Genomic DNA, 26,509 nt, shown 5'->3' on the forward strand with positions numbered 1-26,509 from the left:
AAGGGAGAAATAAATGAGAGCCAAGGAGATGGCAGAGGAATTAAACGAGTCTCTTGCATCAGTCTTCTCTGGAAGTCATTGGCAATGTGTCAATGACTTCCAGAGAAGACTGATGCAAGAGACTCGTTTAATTCCTCTGCCATCTCCTTGGCTCTCATTTATTTCTCCCTTGTCATTTTCTCATGGTTCTATGTCTACTCTAACCTCACTTTTACTCTTTATACACTTGAAGAAGCTTTTTGATTTCGGTCCCTTGAAGAAAATGCCTCACACCTAGCCCCACCATCTGTACCCCCTCCCCCCCTCGGTACCGGTACCAGACTATGTTGCACCCTAGGGGAGGCTGAACGCGGTGGGGGTGGGTGCTGGCTGGGTCGAGCACGGATGGGTGGGTGCTGGCCAGTTGAGCGAGGGGTGTTCTGACCAGTCTGAGTGGCGGACGGACGTGCGTTGTACAAGACGCGCTTGACCAGCACGTCAGTCAGGTGGAGGCCCAGGAGCTCGCGTGGGACAGAAGGCCGGACACGAGGTGCAGAGCTGAAGGAGGAAAGGCCGTCGGGTCAGTGGAGCCGAGTGCCGGCTGCTTTCAGGCGCCCCACCAGCTCATCGGCCAGGCCCTCGGGCAGTGCAGAGCTGTCTGTTGCCCCCCAACCCCAACTAACTCCCGATGTGGCAGCAGGGGTGCAGCGCTACCGAGGCTGGAGTTTACGGGGCGCCACCTCAGATCACGGCGTCGGCTCAATGTTGGAGCAATGGCCGTCTTCCTTACCTATAATCTACCATGCAGCGCCAGAACGGTTCCAGCTGCATGGGGGATTATGGGTAAGGAAGACGGCATTGAGGCTGGCGCCGCTTGCGTCTCTCCCACCAGGTGCTGGGGGCCCAGAGTCACCTTTCCACCAAAGGTGAGAGAGGACTCTCTCTGAAAATGGAGAATTTATGACGGGAAATTAACATGACTTATGTGTAATGTCATCTAACGAAAAAAGTGCTAGTTTTCAGAATTTCCTTCTGACATTTCTATTTCTGTGGTAATTTTTTGTCCACATACTGACCACCTTGGAGGTCTGTACATAAATGTCAACTCAATTCTTAACTCAACCCACAATCTTTTCCATCGTAAATGCTCTTCTGCTTCGGACGGTATATGAACCTGCTGGCGGAAGAACCCTCTCAACTCTCACATTTGTCAAATATTTCTCTTTTTTTAAAAAAAAATCAAGTCATTGTGTTTTACTTTGGTTTGTTGAGGTTCATTTCTGAAGCCTGGATAATTTCGCCTCAGCATTGCCCCAGTAGTTCGAGTAACTGCGGACATAGAAAGGTTTAAAATCCGCCGGCCTGAAAAATAATCATGATTTCAAATGATGATTATTTTGTAGCTCGCGAAAAATTTGATCCCATTCGTCGTAAATGCGGAAATGTGAGCAATATTACATTTATTTATTACTCATTGTTCATTTTATTAATCTATTGATTTCAGCCGTTTTCTGTTCGAGTTCGCTATCTTCTGCGCCAGCGTCCTCTCCTTTCTGGTGCTTTTGCGGCTTTGTGTCATGCTCTGTTAAACGCTGTGCAATCGACTGGGAGGGCGGCGGTGGAGAAGTGTCCGGATGATTAGGAAAGCAAGTGGCGCGCAGGCGCTTGTGGATCCCTCGGAGGAGGGTGGGCAGGAGCGCACCCTGGGGCTCGAGAGCACCTGCCAAGGTCGCGCGTGCCGGAATTCTTGCACACCGGAGAAGCACGCGAGCGCGCGCTCGCTCGGACCTTTGGGAAAAGTTGACAAGTGCGCGCGGCCGCGCCTCTCGTGCACTCGAGAATTGCGTGGTCACTTGCCACGCGACCGACGAAGGTCTGAGCAAGTCGGTGTGCCGTGTCCGAGCAGGTCACTCTGCACCTGCACCGGTCTGAGGTAAGCAAAGTGTCTACTTTTTTTTAATGCAAGGAAACTTTTATTCATTGAGATAATTGTATTATTAAAAGTCTAAATAGGGCGGTTAGATCGTGGACAGTGAATGAAATCCAGGAAGTAAACTTTAACTGAAGGCTCCTTCTAATTGCTTTGATTCGAATTGATACAATGTTCTGGCTTAAAACACATTGGCGACCACCTTTTAGTTTGTGGGGGGAGGAGGAGAGGGGGTGTTTCAAATGTGTTCACCGTCCGTATTTTAGGTAACACGTTATTTTGAGTTGATAAAGGATTCATGTACAGAGTATTTTAATTGTTGCTAACTGCGTCCAAGTTTTTCAGATGTTTAATGTGTTTCTTAATTCCAAAATGGAAAATGTTTTTAATGTAAAGGAGAAGGTATCTGCGAGAGTTGTACAAACTACTTTTAGAAACAAGTTCTGTAGGTGTAATTTAGGCATCTTGTCTACAAAGTTGTTGGGACCTGAAAGACCAGTGCCATGCTGTACTGCTTGTACACCTGCCCTGATCACAGATCCTGCCTATCCAGAATTCGTTGTTTCAATTTGGAAAATGTTATCAGGGGTTACATCTCAAAAGAATTCAGCAAGTTAATGATTGCAAAAAAAATCAACATCATTTGTGATGATTTCACATCTATGCTGTTTAATTTCGATAGTTTTATCTGGATTGGTCCCAATTATGTTGAGCTTCATATCAGATTTAAAAAAAAGGTATTTAGTGCAACTATATCTCCCCGTTAATTTAAAAGATTGGAATTAAACATCTATTTATGAAACAAATATTTGTAAATGTTAAAAGCGAAGTTGAGGATTTCTGTTAATTTTCACAATGTCCATAATTTTCCAAGTAATTTTGCCCACTAAAAAAAGTCAGACAGCAAATATTTTATACCCCCCAAATCAAACTTGAAAATGTCATATCAAAAAAAAACTCATGGAGTGGGAGTGGTGAAAAGATTGGTATCCCATTAAAACATTGAAGTTTCTCAGAAAAAAATAAATTTTAAAGTTTATGGTCTTTCCAAGTGGAAAATATCAACATTTTTGACATATTAGCACTGTGGAAGTGAAAAATTAGAAGACGATTCCTGAGTTATAAAAATATGAACTTGCATTAAACATTGCCAAAGCAGCTTTAAAGTTGGTAACTGTTTCAAACATATCCACATTTTCAAGTTATTTGTAGTTATTCAAGTTACTGGTAAAATAAAGCTGAAAAATAAGTATGTTAACATTTCATGATTCTCCTTGAAACCATATTGAGTACAAATTAATTTGGTCGATTGTGTCCCATTTGTGCAAAACTCTTCAGTGCTCTTTTTCTGTGTTTAAGAAAGAAAAAGGAAAAAAAAATTAAGGATTGTAAGATCATACTCAGGAATTATTTTATTTATATATGATTTCCTCTTAAAATGTGTTTCTGGGTAAACATTGCAAAACATATTTAAAGGTGGTTTTTAGTGGAAGAGAGAGATAAAGATTAATTGGTTAGCTAGGAGAACTTGTTTTACAGTGAGGGTTCTTTTACTCTTTCTTGACTTCTATGCTTGACATATCTTGCTTCCATTCTACTCAGCTCCGGATTGAAAAGGTAAGTACAGCAAAGTGCTTTTTATTTAATTTTTCCATTTAAACTCAGCTCCGGATTGAAAAGGTAAGTACAGCAAAGTGCTTTTTATTTAATTTTTCCATTTAAACTCAGCTCCGGATTGAAAAGGTAAGTACAGCAAAGTGCTTTTTATTTAATTTTTGAATTTAAACTCTGCTCCGGATTGAAAAGGTAAGTACAGCAAAGTGCTTTTTATTTAATTTTTCCATATATAATGTTTGTCACATAAATGTGTTGATAAATTGTTTTCTTTTAAGTTTAAAATTTAAATTCTATTGCAGTTGTGTCTAAATCTTTCTGATGACAAGGGTCATTTAAAATGTTAGTCAAGGTATGGATTCATCACATTGTGCCAGAGGCTGAGTTGCTGTTTGTGGAGAATTCTGCTTAGTGGGGAGAATGAAGCAGCAAGGGCTGATGTATCTCTGGACTTTTATGTCTGAGAGGAAATGAGAAGTGCAGCCACAGAAATAATGTGACGAGCAGAAAGCAAAACTATTCTGTAATTTTGAAAAGGCTACTATTCAGATTTCATAGGAATAATCATCTCCACAACCTTTTAAGGGCACTTTGGGAGGGAGAATAACATGTTGGCCTTTTTCCTATATGCTATGGGGATTCACTATAACTTCCTTGCATTGGAAATATAAAAACTGGCTTGTAGGTCAGATACACTTCTGTTAACTGGAGAGTTTAATTAGAATGGCTGAAATACTGAGATAGATTTTTCAAACTGCAGTATTAGGAACATGTCACAATTTATAATTATGTAAATATATTCGTTATATTGATGTAAATTAAGCACATTTGAGATGATGCCACACTTGGAATGAATTCCAATTTTGAAAGAAGTAACTCCTCATGGAACAGGTTAGACAAGATATACCAATATTTTAAATAATGGCAAATGATATTTCAAGCAAATATGAGACCTTCTACATGGATATGTAAAATGCATATTGTCATAGTTGAAATAACTAAGGTTGAATATAAGGGAGAGGTGGGAGTCCAAGCCCAGAAGATGTTGAATTGCATTGTTGAAAGATTACACCAGAAGGCAGAAGTAGTAGTAAAAAGATGTGCAATACTATGGTCAGGCCATTACCATGGAATATTGCAACTAATGTGTGCCCCAAAAAACCCCAAGAAAGATAGACAAAATACAGGAGAAAATAATTTAAAAAAAGAATAAAAATACGGATTCCAATACTTAAAATATAAGAGGATGTAAATTTTTTGTCTTTCTGAAATGTAATCTTTATAGCAAAAAATAATTAATGGGGAGATATAGTTGCACTAAATACCTTTTTTTATCTGATATGAAGCTCAACATAATAAATATTGTTAATAGTGATAACATCACCTTAATAATGAGAATTTGCAAAAGAAACCATATAGATTTTAGGAAACAACCAGAAAACCTTCAATTTTTTTTCATAATTTTCATGTTTATGTTGCTACATTTATCACTAGGCTCTATGTAGTATTTCCCAATCTAATTCCCAAGAATTGGATGGGAAATACTCCTCTCATTGGAACCACTAGACCCTTTTCCACTGGCTCCCTTGTAGTGACAACTGCAGCAGCGATATCGAATAAAGAGATGTCCACAGAGGATGAGGGTGAACCAAAGAATGACTTTATTGCTTTGAATTCACCGTGTCTTCACGCTGGCTTGCACCCCCCTGCTCTCCGGCTGGCACGCTGCAATACGGAAGTGGAGGGCTCCTTATCCTGCATGTGGTGCTATGCACGGCTTCCTTCTTGGCAATGAAGGGATGCCTGCACCATCTTGGAGTGGCTGCATGTTGTGGTGATTCTGCCCATTTACTCGCATGGTCGCTCAGCCCGCTACACCCTGTCCCAAGAATTAACTGGGAATTTAAAAGGAACAGTGTCCAAATATCAGCGTCAAATGACATCCTCTCACGTCGGGGATTAACTGCCTCTTCCCCTACTCGTATCTCCGGCATCTGGCGTGCTAATAAAATTAGTGGAAAAGGGACAGCAGAAAGTCACTTATGTCCATTTGAAGGTAGAACACTCTGATCCCCAGGGATGACAATTAGTGTCCCAGCAGAAAAGGCACAAAGGACATCCTATTCTGGGACACTAAACAGCCAATTAACTGAGATGCCAGTGGAAAAGGGGCTAATGTAACAACAGAAACCCCTATCGTTTCTATGGGACCTTTCGTTTGTGGATTAGTGAGAAAACAATTGGGTGATTTCATTTTAGAACATAGAACACTAGAACATAGAATACCAGCACAGCCTGGTCAAAGCCCTTGTGGTCCATACAAGAGGAGTGGAATTGGCTGCCTAATGCTTCACTTAAATTAAAAGAAACAAAAAAGGAACTCTGTGGTGACCTGAAAGAGAGGTTATCATCTGGAAAACCCTGATGGGGCAAGTTTCTTTGGCAAGACACTGAAGTGGCTGATTAAAAGGAATCAGTTCTGGGTGTCCAGCAAACAATGAATCTCTCTCTGAAAACCAACAAGAACCTTCCTGAGTGGTAACCATTTACCTTTCAAGCACCAAAGCCTGGTGAACTTTATAAATGTTAAATTCTGTGCAGTGTAAGAATTGCCTGCAACTAGTGAACTTGGAGGAATGAGAAATGAGATTGGACTGTGAATCAAAGAACTTTTCTGAACTTACGCACACATTACATACACATGCGCTTAGAATTAGAAGGGGGTTAAATGATGTTAGTTAAGTCAATAGTGATTAAGTTAAAGTTTGATTCTGTTTTCATGCTTTTAATTCTCTTTAAACATCTTTTATTTAAGTAACTATTTGTCTTGGTGAATATCTATTGCTTCTGGGTTTTGGGGTCCTCTGGGCTAGTAATATTTTGGGGACTCGTCTTTTCGGATTAAAAATTGGAGTTGTGGGATCTTAAACTTTTGGAGTTATTGTAATTTATTAGTTAATTGGTTTTCTCAAGCTAATTTAAAGCTTGTGTGTGTGTGAAAACAGCAGTAATGGATGTTAATTCTTTTTTGTCACAACCATCACTTGCACAGCTGCAGAGCAAGAGAAAAGAGGAACCAACTGATAGTTATTTCTAAACCATTAAAGCTGACTAAAGTTGAGCATTGGATGAGGTAAATACAAATACAGAGGATGATATTGAAATATATAGGTGAGGGAAAGTTTGTTGAGAAAGACTTAGAAAATTTTCCAGAGGAAAGATGTTTTGGATTGCAATTGGAATTTGAAAATTGAGGGTAGAAGAAGAAAGAGAGAAATGGAACTTTGAGTTGCAGAAACAACAAAATGAGGCAGAGGAAGCTGAAAAATGGAGGAAATATGAGTTTGAGATAGCTGAAAAATGAAAAAGACGAAGAAAATATGACTTGGAAAAGATTGAAAGGGATTAGAGAAGTTAAAAACTGAGATGGAGGGAGGTAAGAGAATTGAGGCTGAAACTCCTGGGGAGAGGTTTTTGTCTAGTAAGGAGGTAAATCTAGTTTGATCAAGGAGATATAGATACATATTTTCAGCTTTTTGAAAAGGATGCCGAGAGCTCAAGATGGCCAAAAGAAAAGTGGCCTCTTATTCTCCAAAGTGTAATGAAGGGAAAAGCACAAGTTGCATACTCTAGTTTGACTTCAGAGCAAGTGGAAAATTATGATACTGTTTAAAAAAAGCAGTATTGAAATCTTATGAGTTGGTACCAGAAGCATATAGACAAAAATTTAGGAGTTTGGTGAAAACATGGAACCAATCTTGTATGGATTTTGCTCTGGGAAAATCTGTATGTTTTGACTGTTGGTGTGCCTCAAAAGGAATAAATAATGATTTTGACAGATTAGGAGAATTGATATTAATTGAGAAAATTAAAAGGTTTGCTTCAAATAAGATTAAATTATACCTGGATGAGAGAGATGTGGGGACGTGGCGGCAAATGGCTAGGTTAACGGATGAATTTGCCCTGATTCACAAAAATACATTTCAGAACAGTAGGGCATTTTCAGAGAGTTAATGTGGAACAGATGAGTAAGCCTGAAATTAAGTCTGGGGAAAATTTTGAGAAAAGATGAAGAAAAAGTGGGAAATGTCAGAACTTCTGAATTTGAATGTCATTTTTGTAAGAAACCTGATCATTGTTATATGGATATGTTATATGGATATGTTAATACAAATTGTTTAGAGTTGAAAAAGAGTTGAGAAAAGGAGGTTTTACCAGAACCATGTATTCAGACAGTTTAATTTAAGGAGAGCAGATGTTCCAAACCTAGCAAGGATGTTCTGGATGTTTTCAAACCTTTTGTGTCAGAGAGCTTGGTTTCAGTTAAGGAGGGAGAATCACAGGTTCCAGTTAAAATTCTTGGAGATACTGGAGCTGCACATTCACTGTTGTTGGAAAATGTTTCAACTCTTGATCAAAAGACTGACACAGGGGAGACAACTTTGATTAGAGGTGTTGGAGGTGAGGTAGAGTCAATGGACTTTTTCAGGTGCATTCTACACTAAGAATGCGCCTGTAGAAGCAGAAGCGGCCGTTTAAATTGCCGTTCAGGTGGCAGCGTTTAAAGCACAACGCTGGCCACCTGAAGGACACAGCTGCACAGGATGCGGCTCTGAGCACACTCCGGCTCCTGCCCAGTGTCAGCTGTGATCAGCAGCCTGACCCTTTTAACATCCTCTTTCAGCCAGCTGCATTCAGGTGGCTGGGGGCAGCCGCTGAGCTGATTATCCCTCTAGGAGGAGGATTACGTAGCTCGCCTCAAGAGCACCTCCTGCACATTCAGGTGGCCTCAAAACAGCCGCATATTGCCTAAACATGCGGCTTTACATGCGGGGCAATTGGCCACCTGAAAGTGCCTAATATCTCTTCACAACTTAGTGCTGAATTCAGAATTAGTTAAAAGACCTGTTGAAATAGGAGTAATTTCAAAGTTACCCATGCAAGGAGTCTCATTTTTATTAGGGAATGATTTGGCAGAGGATAAAGTTGGGTCAGTTTTGAGATTAATATATCAGCCTATTAAGGATGATGTTAAGGAGGATTGTGAGATATATCCTGCATGTGCTGTAACTAGGTCTTTGTCTAAGAAAATGATAAGAACAGAGGAAGGTCCAGTTGATAGAGATGTGCCCAGTACTTCTGAAATAGTTTTGAAAGAGCAAGTTAATTGTGAGAGTAAAGATTTCTCTTTGTGAAGAAAAGGGTTAATTAAGCAACAGAAAATAAATACAGATCTTCTTGACTTAAGGGACAAAGCAGTAAGTGAACAGGAGATTAAAGAAATGATTTGAAGGGTGAATTGTTGGAGGAAATGGAGACCTCTTGATATTCCTGCTAATGAAGAGTGGGGGGTGATTCATCAGATGGTCATTTTTAGAAATTACTGGAATGAAATTTTACATCTAACCCACAGTACACTTTTGAGTGGTCATCTTGGTGTAAAGAAAACCATGAATAAGATTTTGAGACAATTTTTCTGGCCTGGTTTGTGGAAGTATGTTGTAAATTGATGCTGGACATGTCATTTTTGTCAGGTTGTGGGGGAACCTAACCAAGGTCCTCCAGTAGCTCCATTGCAACCTATTCCTGTTGTTGTGGAACCTTTCACTGGGTTATTGTGGATAGTTAGGTACCCTGCCTAAAACTAAGTCTGTGAATCAGTGCTTGTTAACAATTTCTAGAAGCTATACCATTAAGGAATATTAAAGCCAAAATGGTGGTAAAGGGTTTGGAATGATTTTTCAGTTTTTGGATTACCTAAAGATATCCAGAGAGATCAAGAATCTAACTTTATGTCTGGATTGTTTCAGCGGTTGATTTATGAGTTGGGAATAAAACAGATTACTTCATCTGCATACCATCCTGAAACTTGGGGTGCTTTGGAAAGATTTAATTTGATTCTTAAAAATATGATGAGACCTTTTTGTCTAGAGAATGGGAAAGATTGGGACGAACATATTCATTTATTGTTATTTGCAGCAAGGGAGGCCGTGCAGGATTCATTAGGGTTCAACCCTTTTGAAATTGTGTTTGGACATTTGGTTAGAGGACGTTTAATGTTGATAAAAGAACAGTGGGTTAATGAGAATCTGCAATTGGACTTGCTGGATTATGTTTCTAAATTTTTTTTCAAATTTTATTTAAATTTTCAAATTACAAATAAAAATTACCGTAAACCCCTCCCCATCTCTCCTATAACACAAAAAAACCACTAAAAATCCTAAAAAACACTTCCCCTAATCCCCCCCTCCCCCAAAAATACACAACAAAAAATGATATTCCCTGATTGGTGTGCCAAACTTATTACAATTAATTAATTTCTATAGTCATACATTTCAAATATAATCCCCACATATCAATAAAGAAAGAATAATTATTTTTCATATTGTTAATTTTTCTAAATACAAACAAGATTGTAATTCATTATGCCATCTTCACAAATTTAATTGTATATCATTCTTCCATGTAACCGCTGTACATTTTCTTGCTACTGCTAAAGCTAACTTGAAGAAATCTAAATGTGGTTTAGGCATTCTTCAAAGATACACTACACTTAAAATCACCAATGCCTGAAGAGGGCGCACAAAATCAGTGAACCGGTGCGGACTCGAAAGGCCAACATGGCCTGTTTCCGCTCCGTACATGGTTATATGGTTAAATTGACGAATGGGACCTTATCATATCCCAATAAACATAACCTTGGATCCAACTGAATATCCATTTTAAACAAATCTCTCAAAAAATTTTATAATTTCTTCCCAAAAATATTTAATTTTCTTACACAACCAAACTGAATGTACAAAAGTACCAATCTGTTCTCCACATCTAAAACATAAATCTGTTGTACTAAATCCATATCTTTTCAATTTCTCAGGAGTTAAATATAATTGATGCAAAAAAGTATAGTTAATCATATTGTATCTCACATTAATTAATTTTGTAACACTATCAACACACATTTGTGACCATTCTTCCTCTACCAATACAATATTTAAATCTTTCTCCCATTTCTCTTTAAATTTTATACATATTTACTTTTTCTATTTTTCCTCTAACAATCCATACATAGCAGAAATAAAACCTTTTTCACTTTTATCTTCAATCAATAAATTCAAATTTCGTTTGACTTGGCAAATTTAATTCCTTACCATAACACTTCTTTAAAAATTCTCAAAATTGATAGCAAACAAGGAATTTGACGCTATACCATATTTCTCCTGTAATCTATTAAATGTAGAAAACCTCCCTGCTTCAAAACAATCTATAACTTTTACTATTCCTTTATTTTTCCAATCCTTTAAATAAGGACTATTCAATGAAAAGGGAATTAATTTATTCTGATATATTGGTGATCTTATTGAAATCATCCATTTTTGCCCTATTATTAAATTACGATTATACCAAATATTCATTGTATGTTGTAACACTGGTAAATCAAATTCTTGTAACAATAAAGGATTCCATTTATAAATAAAATACTTAATGTTACCTTTCAGGATCTGATCCATCTCTATCTTCGTCCACCTAGGAGGTTGTTCAGTATCAAATAATCTATTAATAAATTTCATAATAATTATAAAAACTGGGTAATTGCAAGCCACCTAATTTATAACTCCAAGTTAATTTTTGTAAAGAAACTCTTGATAATTGACCCTTCCATAAAAACAATTTAATTACCTTATTTATTTCCTTAAAGAACATTTTTGGTACCAAACATGGAATATTGGAAAAAAAAATATTGTACTCGAGGATAAATATTCATCTTTATACAATTCACTCTTCCAATTAACGACAATGGTAAATCTTTTCATTTGTCTAAATCAATTTTAATCTTAGTTAATAAAGGTACATAATTTAAATTAAACAAATCTTTATAATTTTTATTTACAATTACTCCTAAATATTTAATTTTATTTGACCATCTTAATTTAGTAATTTGTCCACAATCTTTATAATCTTCTTCCATTAATGGTAAAATCTCACTCTTTTCCCAATTAACCTTAAATCCCGATAATTTACCATACTTATTCAATAATTCCTGTAATGACTTTAATAAAGCCTTTAGATCAGTTAAATATATCAAAACATCATCTGCAAATAAACTAATTTTATATTAATTTTCCTTCACTCCAATTCCCCATATACCTAAATCTTGTCGAAGCACCTGAGCTAAAGGTTCAATCACTAAAGCAAATAAAGCAGGTGAAAGAGGACAACCTTATCTTGTAGAACAAGACAATTTAAAATAATTTGAAATCTGACCATTTGTTAATACTCTTGCTGTAGGTCCTGCATATAAAGCCTTAACCCAACCTTTTGTATTAAAAAAAAAGGACCAAAATTAAAATTTTCCAATACTTTAAACAAGAATTTCCATTCAACTTGATCAAACGCCTTCTCTGCATCTAAAGGTGCAACCATTGATTGATTGTTTTGTTGCTTTGCTGCATTAATTAATGAAATCAACTTAACTATATTATCAGCTGAATACCTGCCTTTAACAAAACCTACCTGATCAATGTGAACTAGTTTTGGTAAATAATTCATTAATCTATTAGCCAAAACTTTTTCCACCAATTTATAATCAGTATTTAATAATGATATCAGTCTATATGATGATACTTTTAAAGGATCTCTTTTTTTGGTATAACTGTAATCAATGTTATTTAGAAAGACTCTGGAAATACACCTGTTTTAGTTGCTTGTTTCAAAACATCTTTATATAACAGAAATAGTAAATCATTAAACTCTTTTTAAAACTCCCCTGTAAAACCATCTTCTCCAGGAGATTTCCCATTAGGCATCGATTGTAAAGCATCCTTCAATTCTAATTCAGTAAATGAAATATCTAAATTCTTAACTTCTGCTTCATTCAACATTGGTAAATTTAAATTATCCAAAAATAAATCAATTTGATCAATATCCTGACTACCTTCTGATGTATACAGATTTTCATAGAATTTAAAAAAAATCATCATTAATATCTTCTCATTTATAAGTAATTTCTCCATTCATCCTAATAGTATTAATTGTCCTCAATACTTGCTCAGTTTTAAGCTGTCATGCCAAAATTTTGTGCTCTTTCTCTCAATATCAATTTCTCATTTTTGTTTGTAAATTATTATAGCACAATTTCAATTTAGATAACTGTATCTTATCATTCTTTGTACATTTTTTTCTGTAGCTTTTTTTCCATACTTTCAATTTCTTTCTCCAAATTTGAACTTTCTAACTGATACTGTTTTTTTAAATTTTTGTTGCATAACTAATGATACATCCTCTTAAATATCCTTTTAAAGCATCTCACAAACAAACTTATTTTGAACTGAATTTTGATTCATTTGTAAATAAAAATTAATTTTATCTCTTTATATATTTAACAAAATCTGGTCTTTTCAATAACATTTTGTTAAACCTCCAATGATAAGCTGTCTCTACCAATTCAGTTCCTAAATAATTAACAATAATGAATAATCTGACCATAATCTATTTTTATATTCAGCTATATCAAATTTACCTTGTAAATGTACAGAAATCAAAAATCAATCTATTCTAGAAAAAGAGTTATGTCGAGTTGAATAAAATGAATAATCTTTTTCCATTGGGTTTAATTTCCTCCAAATTTCCACTAAATTCAAATCTTTCATCATTTCAAGCAGTCTTTTTGCCATCTTAGACCTTCTAACAATTTTTGGAGATTTGTCCAACAATGGATCCAAACAGCAATTAAAATCCCCTCCCACCAATACATTTCCATTTGACTGATTCAAATTTAAAAATGCCTCTGAAATAAAAGTCTCATTATCTTCATTTGGTGCATAAACATTCATTAAAGTCCAACTTTCAGAATTAACACTCTTCTCGCATTTGCAAAAGAAAAATCTACCCTAAAAGATATTTTCTTATTAATTAAAATCACCCCCCCAGCTTTAGAATTAAATGAAAATGAAATGACATATCCAACCCAATCCCCTTTTATTTTTAAATGTTCTTTTTCTGTTAAATGAGTTTCTTGCAAAAATGGTATATCTACTTTTAATTTCTTAATATAATCTAAGTTTCCTCTTTATCGGATGATTAAAGGTTAACATTAAAGGTTGCAACATTTAAATTACTCATTATAATCTATATAATGGCACCCAATCTTTCACTACTTATTTTAAAAAAAAACCCTTAAACAAAAAAAAACCCTTAAACCCCCCCCCCCAACCAAACAAAAAAACTGCTGGCTGCAGATCTGTTCCTCATTCATCGTCGAGCTGAGCTCCTCAGCCTGATGCTGAGTGGCAGCCCCCACAGCTCTCACCCATTTGAGAGTCTCATGCATGTGCACTGCTGCCCGCATCCCTGCAGTGACCGCATAGCGCTGGTAGGCAATCCCTGGGACATCCCTCACGTACTGCAATAAAAGCACAGTCACAAGGGACATGTCGCGTCTCCCCACTGCCCCACGATCGGCCGCACTACTTGACGCACCCAATGCATGTTGCGGGACTCCCTTGGCGACGTCAATGACGCTGCAGTGGTGGTGCCATCTTGTGTCATCCTGCGCGTCGAAGATACTGTCACTGTAGCCAACCTTGCCAACATAGGTCGCTATATTAGACTCTTCGGCCCCATCTCAACTTGAGTTCGAGACTTCAAATCTTCAGTAAGGCCTGTTTTTTCCAACTCTCCAACTTCTTAAAATGTAACTTTTTCGAATGTTGAACTTGTTTTCTCTTAGTCAATTTTCTTCTCGTATCATATACAGTCCTTTCATAAAGTTTTCAATCTTATATTAAGTTTTTAAATTCTGGTTCTAAACTTTCTAGCTGAGGAGAGATGAGCTCCCACGTCTTCACCCTATGCCATCTTGCCACGCCCCCCATGTTTCAAAATTTAAAGATAGGTTACAAAATGTGTGGAGTTTGGCTCGAGAATTTAGAAATGGCTCGAGGTAAAATGAAGCATTTATTTGAGAGGGAAGCTCAGATGAGGAACTTTAAGACAGGAAGTAAAGTTTTAATTTTGTTCCCAACACATGACAATCCTTTGAGAACTAAATTTTCTGGACTGTATGTAGTGAAATCAAAATTGAATTATGTTAACTATATTGTTAACATTCCAGATTGAAGAAATAAAACTCAGGTTTGTCACATAAATATGTTGAAACTTTGAGGATAAGGGTAGTAGAGAACAATCTGTATCAGAGGTGTTGGCTTTTGACAGAGTGGAGGAAATGGTGGATCATAAGATTATGGAAACAGAATCTTGTGGATGGTAACCTTAAAGAAACCATGGTTTTTGTGTGCTTAACTCAGCAATTTTGGAAAATTTGAATGAAAAGTTAGGCCATCTTAAGTCACAAGAACAGATGCAGTTGAAGGAATTAATTGTGAAATATACAAATTTGTTTCCTGATGTGCCAAAAAGGACATCAGTGATTTATTATGACGTGGGAGAGGCAAGTCCCATAAAACAACACCCATATAGAATAAACATTCAGAAGAGTAAAATCATGGATCAGTAGGTGGAATATATGTTGAGAAATGACATTATTTGACCTTGGAACTCAGATTGGAGTTCTTCTTGTATTCTTGTACCAAAACCTGATGGAACTGTTAGGTTCTGTACAGATTACAGGAAGGTTAATTCATTAACTAAAACAGATGCTTATCCTATTCTGAGAATAGATTACTGTATTGATAAAATTGTCAAAGCTAAATTTCTTACTAAGTTGGATTTGTTGAAGGGTTACTGGTGCGTGCCTATAACTAAGAGAGGAAAGAATATTTCGGCTTTTGTAACTCCATCCTGTTTATATGAGTATAATGTGTAACCTTTTTGGCATGAAAAATGCCTGTGCAACATTCCAAAGGATGATTAATTTGGTAATCCAAGGGTTAACACATACAGATGCTTATATTGATAACTTGGTCACAAAAAGTGACACATGGAAAGAACATCTGAAGGAATTGGAAAAATTGTTTGCAAGATTATCAAAAGCAAACTTAACTGTTAATTTAGCAAAAAGTCAATTTGGAAATGCTACTGTAACATACTTAGATCATGTAGTTGATCATGGCAAAGTGGCATTCAAGCTAAGGTGAATGCAATTTCTGAATTACCAATGGTAAGAAAGCAGGGAGAAGGTTTTTAGGAATGGCAGGATATTATAGGAAATTTTTCAGAAATTTTGCTGAGGTTGCTGTTCCTTTAACCAATCTTTTGAAGAAAGGGGAGAAATTTGTGTGGACTAAAGTTTGTCAGACAGCTTTAGAAAATTTAAAGGAGATGCTATGTCATTGCCCTGTGTTTAAAATCTCTTGATTTTGTCAGACCATTTTCTGTAGCAGTGGATGCCAGTGAGGGAGTAGCAGGTGCAATTTTATTGCAAAAACAATGAAATTGACCATCCAGTTGCCTACTTTTCAAAAAATTCAATGTTCATGAAAGGAACTATTCCATTATTGAGAAGGAACTGTTGTCTATAATAATTGCTCTGCAGAATTTTAATGTACACCTTGGCACCTCTCATGGACCAATTGTGTTATTTACTGACTACAATCCTCTGGTGTTTTTGAATAAAATGAAGAATAAAGACAGAAGATTGTTAAACTGGAGTTTAATATTGCAAGAATATAATCTGCAAATTAATCATACCAGTGGTACAAATAATGTGATAGCAGATTGTTTGTCAAGATGTTAAAATTGATCATGTATAGAAATATATGGTCTCAACATTGGGTTACATTGTTATAACATGTTAAATATTGTGTATTGTTATCATTTTAGTGATTTTAAAGTCAGTGTTATAACTGGATTTTAACTCAAGTTAAAATTCCTTTGTGGGGAAAGTGTGACGGATTATGTTGTGTTTTATATTGTGTGTAGATATGTTTTAATGAAGATAGACTATGGCAGGTTTTTTAGTGTAGGTCACATACAAACACTTCAAAATGGATTTCATTTAAACTACTGGAACTCTGCTCAAGCAAGACTGGCCAGCTCCGTGTGCCTTTGCAAAAGCTTTGGCGAGAACCTATAGAGACTTCAGTAATGGATGAAAGAACTTGGAGGATTAGGTCCTGAGCCGCAGGACAATTTGCTGTTCTAAGAGGGTCATGTGGTTTTGCAAGCAGAGAGAATCAAACCGGCTTTTATCTGGGAGTGAGAGAGAGAAAGAATTCAGTTCTATAGTTTTACAGATCAGCAGCAGCAGCTGGGACTGGAACAGGACAAGCTGGAAAGCTTGTGGAAAAACTCTATTTTGAAGACTGTTGTGAGTTCTTAGTTCAGCCTTGTCAAAGCCCTGGTGGTCCATACAAGAGGAGAGGACTGGCTGCCTAATGTTTCATTTGAAATAAGAGAAACAAAATGAACTCTGTGGTGACCTGAAAGAAAGAGGTTATCATCTGGAAAACCCCGATGGGACAAGTTTCTTCGGCAAGACACTGAAGTGGCTGATTAAAAGGAATCAGTTGTGGGTGTCCAGCGAACAACAAATCTCTCTCTGAAAACGGACAAGAACCTTCCTGAGTGGTAACCATTTACCTTTTAAGCACCAAATTCTGGTGAACTTCATAAATGTTAAATTCTGTGCACAGTATAAGAATTGCCTGCAACCAGTGAACTTGGAGGAATGAGAAGTGAGATTGGATTGTGAATCAAAGAACTTTTCTAAACTTATACACACATTACATGCATGTGCATTTAGAATTAGAAAGGGGTTAAGTTGATAGTAATAAATTAGAGTTTGATCCTTTTTTCATGTTTAAAGATAATTAAAAGCAAGTTTTGTTTAAATAACCATTTGTCTTGGTGAATATCTATTGCTGCTGGGTTTGTGGTCCTCTGGGCTCGTAATACCCATCTTCAAAATGGTTTTTTTTCACAAGCTTGCCAGCTTGTCCTGTTCCAGTCCCAGCTGCTGCTGCTGAACTGTAGAACTGAATACATCCTCTCTTGCGCTCTCTCAAAATCACATGACCTTCTTAGAACAGCAAACTGCACTCAGACTGCGGCACTGGACCCAATCTTCTGAGTTCGTTCATCTGTTGCTTTCCAAAACAATCCATTACTCCACAGTGTGTCCATTTAACACCTACTTGTGAAATCCTTATAGGCATGCTCCAGCACTTTAAATGAGATCTGTTTTGAAGTGTTTGTATCTTTGCGACCTAACTAAAAAACCCCACAATTTATCTCCTTTTAAAACATATCTATATACAATATAAAATATAATATAATCTGTCACATCACGTAATTTTCTCTAGATGTCAGATATTTGAAAATAGTTATAATTAATTACAGGCATTGACAGAATCCAAATCCGTGACCCTACTATTGCTTTTGATAAGGTGTATCTGGGTTCTACAGTACATTATTTGAGATGTTTACTTTCCCATTTACCCATTCTGCCTTGACACCAATGCCAGGGTGCAGAGGTCCCATGTGAATGGCGTCAGCAGTTGGTTCTGGTGGATGTGGTGAACCATATCAAGGAAGATCTGGTACTAGGCGTTTTATTTTTCTTGATTAAAAATGTGAGTCAATGCAACATTGAAGGAAGGTTATATTTACAAACAATACCAGGCAAACTCTTTTTTAGTAATAAATAGAAAAACAAAATAAAGCTAGAAATGTCCAGACTGTCAATCAAGATCTTTGGAAAGAGAAGGAATTAATGTTTCAGGTTGAATGTCCTTTAAGAGTTTGAAAAGAGAGAAAACAAGTTACTTTTATTTTTTTGAGAGAGTGGAAATGAAATGGATAGGAAAAGAGAGTATCTCTTGCTTAGCATGGGCCCGATGCACACTAGCAATCATACTTTGTTGGACATTTGAGAGTAGCAGAGCTTTAGAATGAGTTTATGCAGAACAGAAGGTTCAAGGCCAACCAAGAATGTGTTGAAATGTTACCTCAAGTAATTGAAGTAAGATGAGGATTTCAGCAGCAGGTAGATCAAGGAAGGGGTGGAGAAGGAAAATATTACAGATGAAGGCACTGAGAATGGATAGTTTTTTCAGAAATGTAAGCAATTGGATGATGATAATTATTTAATTTCCAATCGTTTGATTTTATAAAATTTCAGTACAATGTCATTGATTCTCCACGTTATTTGCAATAATAAAACTTAATTTTTCTGTTAAAAAGCATTTTACATTTCTTCATGATTTTTTTTCTTTGTGTATTTTATAGAGGAACTGGGGAATCCCTACAAATGGGATTGGAATGCCAGCTCAGTCTTGGTGTCCTTTCAGGCTCAGCTTCAGACATTTGCCAGAGACAAGACTGAGAAAAAGCATTTTTGGAGGGTGAGAAATCAATCATGCTTGGGTTTTCTTATAATTTCTGGCTTTTTACCAACTGTGAATTTGGTATTCTGTCCCTGTCATCTTGTTAATATAATTTATCAACCATTAAAATACTTATTTTGAATGGTTTAAGGATCCCTTTAGCATGTCTAATAGAGCAGAGGCTCCAATAGCTCAGTGGTTAGAGCACTGGTTTTGTAAACCAGGGGTTTCAATCCTCGCTGGGGCCTCATTTCTGTGAGGGATGATGGACAAAGTGATGACTCTATGGTAGACAAAGTTAGAGTTTCATGTATATTGCATTCTAAATGTTGCATTATGTGACAATAATGGAACCTTTGTGGCGGCTCACCACAAGGCAGGCGAACCGGCCCCGCTTGTAAGCCATGCGGTGGGGCAGCCAGCCAAAATGGTGCCGTCGGGGGTTTCCCTTCTTTCCAGCACGGGGCTCAGAAACCCGCGCTGGGGGACCATGTGACGCCTGGGTGATGTCAGCGCCCTCCAGCGCAATTCTCAGCCAGGTCCAGGCTGGGAGTATACGTGCAGCCCAGCAGCCTGCAATAAACTAGTCTGCTCACTGAGCTCAACCCATCTGGTTGTGTGTGTTATTGCAGGAGCAGTATAGCTGCCGCTACAATTGGTGACCCCGACTGATTCAAGGGTCTCTGAACCCATCATAAGCGAGCCTGGGATCAGCGCTATAGCCATGAAACTGCCTGAATTCAGGGTTCAGAATCCAGAGACCTGGTTCGGCCATGTGGAGGCTCAGTTTCACATCCACCACACTTCGTCTGACACGACCAAATTCTACCATGTGGTTGCTGCCCTGGACCAGGCCACCACCAGACGCGTGCTGCACCTTGTTCAGCATCCACCCGCCAAGGACAAATACGAGACCATCAAGAGAGTGCTTTCCGGGTCCCTAGGACTATCCAGACACCAGCGTGCTGCTCAGATGCTGAACCTCGATGTCCTGGGGGACAAGTCCCCGATGGAGCTGATGGACGCGATGCTCGTGCTCAAGGGTGAGCACACCAACTGCCCACTCTTCGAGCACATCTTCCTCGACCATATGCCCGGGGACATCCGGCCACTGCTAGTCCAGGAGAGCTTCACCGACCCGAGGAAGATCGCCTAGAAGGCCCAAGAGCTATGGCTTGCATGATTCTTGGAGGACTCAGTGGTCCAGCAGGTCATGAGGCACGGGCATGACCATGCCAAGCCCGCCCCTAGTGCTGCGGTAGAGCACCTGGCCCCTGTAGGGGCACCCCACAGCATCCGCTCCAGGCCTCTGCTTCTATCACCAGCGCTGGGGAGCCAAGGCTCGGAAGTGTCGTCAGCCCTGCTCGTTCCAGGGAAACGACCAGGCCGATCTCTGTTAATGGCTGCAGCGGCACAGCCTCCTCTACCTGCGGGACTCAGTCCGCGGCTGGCGGTTCCTTGTTGACACTGGAGCTCAGATCAGCATCATCCCGGCCACGGCCGTCGAGTCCAGGAACCGACCTTGTGGACTTCCCCTCCTTGCGGCCAACGCAACGGCAATCCGGATGTATGGAGACCAGACAGTCCACTTCCAGATCGGCCAACGGAATTTCGCGTTGAGGTTCACCTTCTTGTCCCTCCCAACTGCCATCCTGGGTGCAGATTTCCTCCTCGCACACGGGCTTCTGGTGGACATTCGAGGTAGGTGCCTGGTGGAAGCCCGTACCTTCCAGACCGTTCGACTTGACGCCTCCCGCTTGGAGCAACCGCAGATGGCCACAATCAGCATGCCCAGAGAAGAGTTCCATTGAATCCTGGACGAGTTCCTGACACTCCTCAAGCCACAGTTCTCCATTGCCTTGCTGTGCCACAGGGTGTTCCACCACATCCCTACCCAGGGCCCACCGGTTCACGCCAAGGTACGCCGGCTCCTGCCTAACAAGCTCCAGGTAGCGAAGGAGGAGTTTTTGCACCTGTTGGAGCTAGGGATCATTTGGACTTCGTCACTCCACCTGGTTCCGAAAGCCTCTGGTGGCTAGCATCCCTGCGGAGATTATTGACGGCTCATTGAGGCAACCGTTCCTGACCGTTACCCCATCCCTCACATCCAAGACTTTCGGCCAACCTGCACGGTGTGAGGGACTTTCCAAGGTTGATCTGGTGCACGGCTATCACCAGATCCTGGTGCACCCTGAGGACATACCCAAGACAACCATCATCATCCCTTTTGGCTTGTTCGAATTCCTGCACATCCGTTCGGGCTCAAGAACACCGCTCAGACCTTCCAGTGCCTCATGGACTACTTGGGCAGGGACTTGGATTTCGTCTTTATATATTTGGATGACATCCTCGTCGCCAGCAAGGACCGGGTGCAACACAAGGCCCATCTACGTGCCCTTTTCTCCTGGCTGGCTGACTTCGGCCTTGCCATCAACACGGCCAAGTGCCAGTTCGGAAAAGAGTCCATGCAGTTCCTGGGCCATACCATCATGGCCAAAGGAGCCACGCCCGCCGCAGTGAAGGTCACCGCTATCAGGGAGCCTCAAGGGGCTGCAGGAGTTTGCAGATATGGTCAACTTTTACAACCGCTTCATCCCGGGAGCTGCATGCATCATGCAGCTACTATTCACCCTCATCGTGGCCAAACAGAAGACGTTCGCTTGGAACCCAGAAGCCTGCACCGCATTTGAGGCCACCAAGGATGCCCTCGCGAAGGCCACCATGCTCACCCACTCGCACACCGATCTGCATATGGCACTCTCAGTCAATGTCTTTGCCACAGCCATCAGTGCCGACCTGGAGCAGTAGGTGAATGGACATTGGAAGCCGCTGGCATTCTTCAGCCGCCTGCTTTGCCCGTCGGAACGCAAGTATAGTGCCGTCGACCACGAGTTACTAGCCATGTACCTGGCGGTGTGGCATTTCCGCTATTTTTTGGAGGGGAGGACTTTTACCATCCTCACTGACCACAAACCCCTCACCCAGCCGCTCGCGATGGCAAAGGATCTCTGGTCGGCCCGCCAGCAGCATCACCTCTCCTTCGTGTCGGAGTTTACCACCGACATTCGGCACATGGTGGGGAAGGTCCATGTGGTTGCCGATGCACTCTCGTGACTGGCTATCTGCACGCTGACGCCTGACTTTGACTTGGACCAGCTCGCCCGGGACCAGGAATCTGATGAGGAGACGAGGACCTTCAAGACCGCCATCACAGGCCTGCGGTTCCGAGACCTTCCGATTCAGAGTGGCGAAGGGACCATTCTGTGCAATATCTCCTTGGGCACCCCGCGGCCAGTGGTTCCCCATCAGTGGCGCAGGCAGGTCTTCTGTCACATCCACATGCATAGGCACACCAGGAGTTTGAGCATGTCCTAGAATGGTTCAGCCACAGTCACGTGGACATCGTCGGGTCCTTACTAGTTTCTCGGGGTAACCTTTACCTGTTTACGGTGGTGGACCACACCACTCGCTGGCCCGAGGCGATCCCGATGCCAGACGCCTCCACTGACTCCTGCTCCTGAGCACTGTTGCATGGTTGGGTCGCCTGGTTTGGCGTCCTGGATCACCTCACCAGCGATCGGGGCACCCAGTTCATATCTGCACTCTGGGCACAGCTTGCCAACAGGTTGGGGATCCAGCTACACTGCCCCACGGCCTACCACCTGCAGGCCAATGGACTGGTCGAATGTCTGCACCGCCAACTTAAGTTGGCACTCATGGCCTGCCTCACCAGCTCCGACTGGGCGGACAAACTGCCTTGGGTGCTCCTGGGCATCTGCTCCACTCCCAAGGAATATCTGCAGGCGTCATCAGCTGAGCTGGTCTACGGTGCACCGCTGGCACTACCTGGTGAGTTTGTCAATGCACCTCACAATCCCCAGTGGTCGCCACACGAACTACTTCCTCACCTCAGGGCACACTTGGACTTGTTCGAACCCCCACCGCTGCCCAGGCATGGCACCTGCCCATCTCACGTTCCCGGCGAACTGCTTTCCATGGAGTACGTTTTCGTTCAGCGGGCCCCGACTGCGGCACCTCTGCAGCGACCGTACGAGGGGGCATACAGGGTTGTACAGCATCCGGGTCGACTTTCACGCTTGACATTGGTGGCAGGCGGGAGCTATTTACCATGGTCAGGCTGAAGCCAGCGCACCTCAATCCCACCGAACCCACGGTCATTGCCCAACCCAAGAAGCAAGGCTGCCCAGCGAAAAGGACATTGGCACCGGTTCTAGGGCGGCTCACCACAAGGCAGGCGAACCGGCCCTGCTGGTAAGCCATGCTGCGGGACAGCCGGCCAAAATGGCGCCGTCGGGGTGTTCCTTCCTTCCAGCACGGGGCTCAGAAACCCGCGCTGGGGGTCCATGTGACACCCTGGTGACCTCAATGCCCTCCAGCGCGGTTCTCTGCCAGGTGTGGGCTGGGAGTATTAGTGCAGCCCAGCAGCCTGCAATAAACTCGTCTGCTCACTGAGCTCAACCCATCTGGTTGTATGTGTGTTCTTGCAGGAGCAGTGTAGCTGCCTCTACACCTTTATCTTTTACCCCAAGCACAGCTGTTCAGCACTCTGCTGCATTCGATGCAAAATTCATTGCAGAAGAGAATAGTACGATAGGAACCACGGGCTCAGACATTTGGTGTATATGTTCTGCTGAGGAGCCAATAGTGCAAAGCTACCATTCATGGGGTTGTGATTGAATCACTCCAAGTCATAATCCTGCCTAAACATAATGTAAAGAAACAAAATTACGACAAATATTGAAAATTTGAAATGGAGATGGCTTTATCAGTTTAATGACTTGAATCGAAATTTATTGTCATGAACGTGTCATGAAATTTGTTGTTTTGCTGCAACATCACTGTAAATATTTATATAAACCACCTTATAAAATAAATTTAAAAAGTGCAGGAGAAAGTTAAAGTAAGGCAATGTCTGTGGTTCATTGTTCATTCAGGAATATGATTGCAGAGGCAAGGAAAGAAGCTGTCCTTTTGTTGCTGAGTGCTCGTCTTCAGGCTCCTGTACCTTTTCCTGATGGTAGCAGAGTGGAGGTCAAAGCCTGGGTGATGGGGGTCCTTGAGGATAGAGATGCTTTCTTAAGACACCACCTCATTGGAGTGAATACTGCTGCCCAAGATGAGTTAACAGCCCTCTGGAGTTTTTCTTTTCCTTATCATTGACACTTCCATGCCAGACATTGTTGCAAACAACCAAATTGCTCTCCACTGTACACAGTGAGAATCTTCAGTAACACAGCAAATTTCCTCAAACTCCTCACAAAGTCGAGCCACTGGCAAGTCTTCTTCATGATTGTATTGACATGGAAGTGCCAGAACAGATCTTTAGTGATGTTGACACCCAGGAATTCAAAATTCTTGACCCCCTCGATGAGGGCTGGTTAGTGTTTTCCTGACTTCCTCCTGAAGTCCGCAATTATCTCCTTGGTTTTGTTGACATTGAGAGCAAGGTTGTGGTGTGACACCACTCAACTAGCTGATCTGTCTCTCCTGTACAATTCCATCAGTGATTCTACTGACAGCTGTGGTGTCATTGGCAAATTTGGAGATAGCATTGGAATTATGCCACAGTAATGAGTGTAGAATAAGTCGAGCAGTGGGATAAGCACACATCCTTGAGGAAAAAAAGTTGTTTCCAATTCATACTGACTGTGGTCTCTCATTGAGGATCCAATTGCAGAGAACGATCAGTAGCCCAGGTTTTGGAGCTTGTTGACCAGCAGTGAGGGAATAATGGTGTTGAAGGCTGTGCTGTAGATGATGAAGAGCAGCTGTATGTTGCTGTTTTCTAGATGATCCAGAGCAGAGTGGAGAGCCAGAGATATTGTGCTGCTGTGGAGCAATTGTGACAATAGATGAATTGCAGTGGGTCCAGTCCTTTGCTTGGGTATGTATTACATCTGGCCATGACCAGCCTTTCAAAGTATTTCATCACAGTAGATGTTAGTGCTGGGCGATAGTGATTGGCGCAGCTCACCCTGCTTTTTTTTTTGGTACCTGGGATGATTGATGCCCTTTTGAAGCAGGAGGAAACTTCTCGCCCCTTTCACACTGGCACTTGAACCCAATAATTAACCGCCAATTTACTGGTTCACTTGCCAGCATGAATGTTCCCAACCCAGTAGGGGGGGGGAATCCAAATCAATCTGGGAATTAACCGCCTAGGGAGGATGTAACATTGGCAATCCATTTCAAATCAGCATACTGGGTCACCCAATGTACCTGGTATGCTGGGCCCCATTAATGATGCATTGATGATGTTCTTGTGTGGGAGGTTGTTAGAGGCAGGAAATGGAAAGAACAAAACATGTTTTTCCACAGTATTTGTATGAAATTTCCAACTGTGAAGAGCCTTTGATTCCAGCATTGGTTGTTTGCACTGAAACAAAGCTGGGGTCAGTGCATCTTTTCACACAGCAAGCTGTATGTGATGGCATGTTAAACCCACTTGTTTTTCCCCCCAAAAAGTTAAAAATACTCACCTAGTCTTGTGTGCCAGGTTGAAATCAGGGTGTTAATGGTGAGTAAAGCTGCTAGTAATGCTTTCGGTCCCTGCACTCGTTATTGTGTTGAGAAAGTGTCATGTCTGTGAGAGACGAGTCTGATAACAAGGGTTTGCTATCGAAAACACAACAAATAATAGAATAGCGTGGGAAAATCATAGTGGGAATAAAACACATGCACATAATGTATGAAAGATCGTGGGAGAACGCACACAATTTAATAAGCTATGTCCACAATGATAAAGGAATGTGGGAAGATCTACTGTAAGTATTGATCCATGGAAGTGGATTTTAAACTTTCTTCTCATACCACCTTAGGTAATCCCTTAATAATCACTGCTACCTATTGTTGGTGGCTGATGGTGAGTGGAGCGGGATGGTGGGCTTCAAACTGTTCAAAATGAGGACAAATGCACAGACAACTTGATCACAATCTTGTAGGCCTTGTCTCAAATATTTGTGCTTTGTGATTGCACTCACAATCTGGCAGGCCAAGTGTCAAATCTAGGGTTAGGGTCAGGGTTTGACTTTCCCACGCTTGTATGCGTTTATTCCTGCTACCACTTTTCCATGCTCGCTATAAACTGTGTGCATGTGTGTTATCCGTGTTACCATTTTCCCATGCTCGTCTTTTGTAAAATAAAATTATTTACTATAAACTGCGTTCATCTGTTTTTTGATTGTGATTAAAGTATACCCACAATTTAATGAAACTCACAATTTATAAAGGAGCGTGGCAAAATCGTAGTGGGAGTAAAACACTAATAGAAGACTATGGGGAAAATACATGCACAATTTAATTAAACAACTGATTTAAAGTATACTTAAAGTTCTATTTTAGCTTGCAGCAAGAATACGCCCAAGTAAATTTGAGATTCAGTCAACTTTATTGTCTGTTATTTTCTTCAAGGATTTTATCTACTCCATTATTCTCCTGCTGTTGGGTGGGTGTGTGGGGGGGGGGGGTGGATTGTGTGTGGGGCATATATGTGCCCATATTGATGTGGGAAGGCGGGGATTGGAGAGGGGGACTGATCCAACAACAGAGCCATTATCCCCTGCCTGCCCCTGGACTATAATGTCTTCATCTGCCAGAGCCACATTCTCGGAGGTCCCTGCACCTAGGAGGTGCAGCAGGCTAATTACTTCGCTTGGCACTATTGTCACCTTCAGCGGCTCCTCCA

General features: G+C 40.6%; 1 protein-coding gene across 6 annotated transcripts in view; it reads left to right on the plus strand.

The window, feature by feature from the left end:
- The first annotated feature begins 426 nt into the window (after window positions 1-426).
- LOC138757434 (tyrosine-protein kinase Tec-like) overlaps window positions 427-26,509 on the plus strand; it is a 159,489-nt gene continuing 133,406 nt past the window's right edge. The window contains exons 1-3 of one of the 6 annotated variants that reach the window (XM_069924704.1): window positions 1,602-1,912; window positions 18,707-18,822; window positions 24,615-24,709. The gene's annotated coding sequence lies outside the window, so the exon portion shown is untranslated. Of the gene's footprint in view, window positions 560-1,601; window positions 1,913-5,972; window positions 6,062-18,706; window positions 18,823-24,614; window positions 24,710-26,509 lie in introns of those variants that run through there. The other 5 variants (XM_069924700.1, XM_069924703.1, XM_069924699.1 and 2 more) reach the window with 5 other exon arrangements.

This window comes from Narcine bancroftii, chromosome 3, assembly GCF_036971445.1.
Source record: "Narcine bancroftii isolate sNarBan1 chromosome 3, sNarBan1.hap1, whole genome shotgun sequence".
Classification (NCBI taxonomy): domain Eukaryota; kingdom Metazoa; phylum Chordata; class Chondrichthyes; order Torpediniformes; family Narcinidae; genus Narcine; species Narcine bancroftii.